This window comes from Aegilops tauschii, chromosome 3, assembly GCF_002575655.3.
Source record: "Aegilops tauschii subsp. strangulata cultivar AL8/78 chromosome 3, Aet v6.0, whole genome shotgun sequence".
NCBI lineage: Eukaryota > Viridiplantae > Streptophyta > Magnoliopsida > Poales > Poaceae > Aegilops > Aegilops tauschii.
In genome coordinates, this window is record NC_053037.3 from 21,955,350 (window position 1) to 21,961,349 (window position 6,000).

Below are 6,000 nucleotides of genomic sequence, written 5' to 3' on the forward strand. Positions count from 1 at the left end.
GTCAAATTTTACAGTAGCAAAAACTTGTTTGAGTTGGTTAAACAAAAGGAGGGTTTCGATACGAAACTCTAGGCGCTTAGAAATTTTTGAGTTTCTAAGCGCCTAGAGTTCAGATTTTTACCTGTGCATTAGACGAGTACTTATTGTATGCTTGTTTGTTTGCGATAGAGTGCCCAGAGTGCGCCGCTTGCTACTTCGAATCCCTAGGTTTCACGGATCATCAGCAAGGCAAGTAACACTTTGATCATACCTCTTTTCATACCCAGTTTTATTGCATTAGATCAATCCTCAAACAATTGCATGATTAGGATCTGATTAAATTGTGGGGTTGAGAAGTAGCTCATGAGGTAGAACCTATTGCCCTGTTTATTACCAAACCCTTGGGAGTTACTTCTACGTTTGCTTATATTGCTATACTACGCTAGTAGACGTGGATTGGGTGAGTGTATCCATGACAGATGTGAGATTGTTAATTAATGGTTCAATTTAAGGTGGCTACTTAAACACACATCTGGGTGGATTGAGGCACCTGGGTATTCCGGCGATTGCCTGTTTTTTTTATGGACCGCCACCCAGGCTCAAAGGGATCATGAGATTATTCATGCTAGAAAGGTCCGTGTGCAGCCACAAGCTATTATGGGCTCTAGCATAGTTGATTAAGTTGTGTGAACTCTTACAGTGGTAGACTAGCTGATGTCGGGGTTGTAGGTGGTACTGTCTACCCGATCGTAAGGTGCAAACGCTTCTGAAAGACTATGTCTCGGTCATCCGTTTCTCAAACATCATTTAGTGCGAGAATCCCAACGGAGGAGATCGAGTCTTGTGGGGAAAGTGCGCAAACCTCTGCAGAGTGTATAAACAAATCATGGTTAGCGTGTCCCCGGTTATGGACAACTTGAGTATCTAGTACTTGGATTATCATGTGAATCTCATCATGTTACTTTAATTAATTTTGTTGGGATTAATGTTGAAACTTAATTGGGATTGAGATGGTGTCACCCATTCTCAATGTTTAACAACCACCATGATAGTTAAATAAAATTTATTCCTTTGGAGTAGGGAAAAATTGGCTTTTCGCAAAACTGTAACCATAGAGCTTTCCACCAGCCAAATATGCATGTAGTATAGCATTATTTTGTTCATTACTCTCTATGTGTTACATTGCCAGCATATTCCATGTGCTGCCCCGTTTTTGGGCTGCAACGTTTCATGTTGCAGACTTTTCAGACGACGAGTAAGGTGCCTTAGGTCGTGGTTCTATACTCAGTGATGCCGTTGGAGTTGATGGACTCGCTTATCTTCCAAATCTTCCGCTGTTATGATTTTTAGATGGCCTTAAGCCATATTTATTATATTAAGTTCTCTTTTCAGACATTCGAGGTAATAAGTGTGTGATTGCTACTCTGTTATAAATCCTTCGAGTACTATGCATGTCAGCATTACTGATCCAGGGATGACACTGATGCACAGAGACTTGACCGTCTGAGGTCTGGTCGCTACAGTTGCAAAACTAAACAGAGACTAGTTAAGGGCGAGGTGACGATGTGTGTTGGAAGTGATTCCAAGGTTGATAAGATCACCATCGCACAGTCCCTCTACCTTCGGGATTAGTGTTGGACCTAAATAAATGTTATTTGGTGTTTGCGTTGAGCATGAATATAATTGTTGCTTTGTTTACATGAATAAAACCTTCTATGGTCATACACCCAATGTAAATGGTTTATTGAATCTCGATCGTAGTGATAAACATATTCATAATATTGATGCCAAAAGATGCAAAGTTGATAATGATAGTGCAACATATTTGTGGCACTGCCGTTTAGGTCATATTGGTGTAAAGTGCATGAAGAAACTCCATGCAGATGGGCTTTTCCAATCACTTGATTATGAATCATTTGATACTTGCGAACCATTCCTCATGGGCAAGATAACTAGAACTCCGTTTCTTCGGAACAATGGAGCGAGCCAATGACTTATTGGAAATAATACATACCGATGAATGAGTGTTGAGGCTCGTGGCGGGTATCATTATTTTCTGACCTTCACAGATGACTTGAGCAGATATGGGTATATCTACTTAATGAAACACAAGTCTGAAATATTGAAAAGTTCAAATAATTTCAGAGTGAAATGGAGAATCATCCTAACAAGAAAATAAAGTTTCTACGATCTGATCGCGGAGGCAAATATTTGAGTTACGAGTTTGAACTTCATTTAAAAAAATGTGCAATAGTTTCCCAACTCACGCCACCTGGAACACCACAGCGTAATGGTGTGTCCAAACGTCGTAACCATACTTTATTAGATATTGGTGAGATCTATCATGTCTCTTACCAATTTACCACTATTGTTTTGGGGTTATGCATTAGAGACATCTGCATTCACGTTAAATAGGGCACCGTTTAAATCCGTTGAGACAATACCGTATGAACTATGGTCTGGCAAGAAACCTAAGCTGTCGTTTTTTAAATTTTGGGGTTGCGACACTTATGTCAAAAGGCTTCAGCCTCATAAGCTCGAACCCAAATCGGTGAAGTACATCTTCATAGGATACCCTAAGGAAACAATTAGGTACACCTTCAACCAAAGATCCGAAGGCAAGATTTTCGTTGCCGAGAATGGAACCTTTCTAGAGAAGGAGTTACTCTCGAAAGAAGTGAGTGGGAGGAAAGTAGAACTTGATGAGGTAATTCACTGGTACGCGTCGGTGCTATACAAACGGTTTTTAACCCCTTTCCGTGATGGCATTTGGAACCGTAGCCAAGTGAGTGTGGGCAATAGGGGGTCCTTCCCACACGACCCAGAAACCGTCGGGGATAGGGAGCCAAGATGCATATACAATACTCCTACGCGTTTGTGCTCGCATTGCCACTGCAGTCGGTATTCTGTGGTGCTACGCTTACGATGCGCGACCCATCACAAATGGTTCACTATTATAGAACATGTATGATAAGCATACAATCAAACACATTTGCTCGTCCCAAACTGTATGCAATAACTAATGAAGAAGATTAGCTAATCGTCGTATGAGTGTCGGATAGGATTACGAAATGTCGGACCGTCGTAACATCGTCGTACACGACGACTATCGCACACGCCATTAAGTGGTACAGCATTTACGATGCATACTTCATCAGAAACAGTTCATGGTTGTGAATAGTGTACGATAAGGCAAGCATCACAAACGTTTAGTTTGCCCGAACCGTTTGTTATATTATCTGACATCGGACACGCGTTGCAAATGGCAACTTTGTGCATGCTTGCACACGTTTCCTCGGATAATGGTGTATGTCGCAAAAATTTGTGTTTTACCAACCATGTGTGTCATAATGACCTGAAGAGCGTAATTTCACCGTAATTTAATTGCTGCTATTTCAAAATGTACTGGATTTGAATTTGAATGTATGCTATAGCTTTATTCATATCCATCAGGTTCAAACAGCCAATACATTATTCAATTCATAGGTACATATGTTCAAGAATTACATAAGAAAAAAATAAAGAATGATGAACCACAATTGTATACTTGTACTATTAAATACGGTAAAGAAAGAGGTGAAATACATTCTGGTTGCTAAACAAGGTGAAGCCGAATGCCCATATTGTGCCCCCCTCCATCCAGTAGGCACGCACGACTCTAGTCCAACCCCTTGTGATGGACGACCGCCCATCCTTCACAATCTTCATGAAAACATCTAGATAATCACCGTGTTCTGGTAGAAATACTTTAACATTTGCATGCCCACCAATTATGTAGTTTAAGAGGTAATCTTGAGTAAACTGCTTTGGCAACCACTGCAAACGAAAAAGATTCAGACATTATTATCTAAGACACAACTCATTATGGCAGTAAAAAGAAGGCTGCTGAGTTCTTACTTACCATCTTGCAGTTCATTGTTGTCTTGGATAAAGTATAAACAAATAGTTTAATTGTCATCTTTGGACCCATTTTACTAACAATCTTTATCAGCTTCCTCACATGATGTTGGTTCATCGATATCTCATTGCCCCATAAGCAGAAAGGGTCGAAGCGCGGACCTTTACTAATGACATATATACCTAAAAGCACCAAGTAAATATTATAAGCTAAACGGCAATTGCACAATGATGTAGTACAACACTCTTTTATAATATCTTATAACATCCAATATACTCACATATTAGATGAATTAACATCTTATATTATGAGCCAAAAGGAGTTTATTATATTCTTACAAATTATCGGCTGATTAACTGTTGTTGTATCCATGGGTTACAGTTAGTTTGAGCTAGTTCGGGCTCAAATAGCCCTAAACTATATCTAAACATGAGGGCTACTTTGAGCTAGTTGCATCTATAACCCACCCAGAAAAACTATCCAACCCAAGAGGTGCTAATTGGAGCTAGTTCTCCTAGTGCATTTATTGTCAATCTAACCCTGCCATCCAAACAACTCTTTGGATGGAGTTAGTTCAAGTTTAGTCATGAGCTAGAAACTAACTCTAACCTCTAGCTAAGTTGAGTATCCAAACTCCAAACAGGATTGTGTTGTTGTAGTTGCTGCTGCTCTTTTACGTATATCTAGGCATCGTCAGAACATTAATGTAACACTCTTTGTTGTTGCTTGTAGCCTAGGATTGCATATTTAGACATTAAGTACAGTGCATGTTGCTATGTAGCCTTAGATATATTACATATGGCCCTAGTTAACCTAACGATAAATGGGTTGCAGATATATTCAGTTAAAAGTCTGATTCACCGATTAGTCCCTTATCAGCCCCCGGCCTATATGGTACCAGCTACTGATATCCTGAACAATGAGCACATATAAGCCATGGGGTGAAACTAACCTCGATGAAAAACAACAGTCGTTCCCAAAATTGTCCTGTGTAGGTACATCGAGAAGCATGTTAAGCACAACAGGCTAAACATCAACCAAAATTATCCATGGCAGACAAAATAATCTCCAAAAGATAGCTTCAGTGTGCAGGTTTAGGCACGCTAGTAAAGCAAAACAAGTGGAAAGGTGGGTTAACTGCAATAGGCCTAACATTTAACAACAAGCAAACATAGTCATTCAAACTGGTATTGTGCCGGTCTAACATTTAAATGGACTTCCAAGTTTGACAAAATTAGCACACTCTGTTTGATACTAGTAGCAAAATAGTAGGTGAAATCAAACAAAAAGAGGGGGTGTTTGAAAATAATTAACACACTCTGTTTGATACAAGTAGGGAAAAATCATGTCAAATCAATATTTAGGCTTGATAAGGTTGGAGAGAATATAGCATGATCAATTCAATCTCCTCGCCCATCACAAAGCCATATGACAGAAATATTCAAGCATGGCCCGAGGCGTCAATTAAACTTTTTTTAATAAATGATAAATTGTTCAATGAAATAAAGGGCTAATTTTTTTAACAAGGAAATACTTGTTTGATGTTCCAAATAAGGGAAATTAAGAACAAACTTGAGTTTAGATGGTTAGTGGGAGCTGACATTCCCATGGATAGCTAGACTCTTATGGCAACTGCTTTAATCTTGTTGCTCCATGACTCCAGTGTTTATTACATATTTTGAGAAAGCGTGTGAGTTCACACTGTACTTCATATTTAAAAAGAAGAAAAGGAGAAAATAACAACACACACTCTATGCTATTTCTATTGGCTTTCACCTTTGCACATAACTAAAATGTAGCAATGTAAGAACTTGGGAAGACCCACCGCTTATGGTTGTTTCTTTACTACGGCCTTGCATTCTCACGTTGACAGGCAACAATGTCACATGTTACAAGATTTTTCATGTCTTTTTTCCGAGAACAAAAATATGTCAATAGCATATGTTAGCATTGTATGTTCTATTATAAATGAGCATTGAAACATTATTTCTAGTAGTGAAAAAGTATAAATCATCATGTTAATTTAGCCTATCAGATAAATCGAAAGACATGATCTACATAGAATGGGAGAACAAAAGCAATGTTGTTTGTGCTGGTAGAGCTACCTTTTATATATATTGATC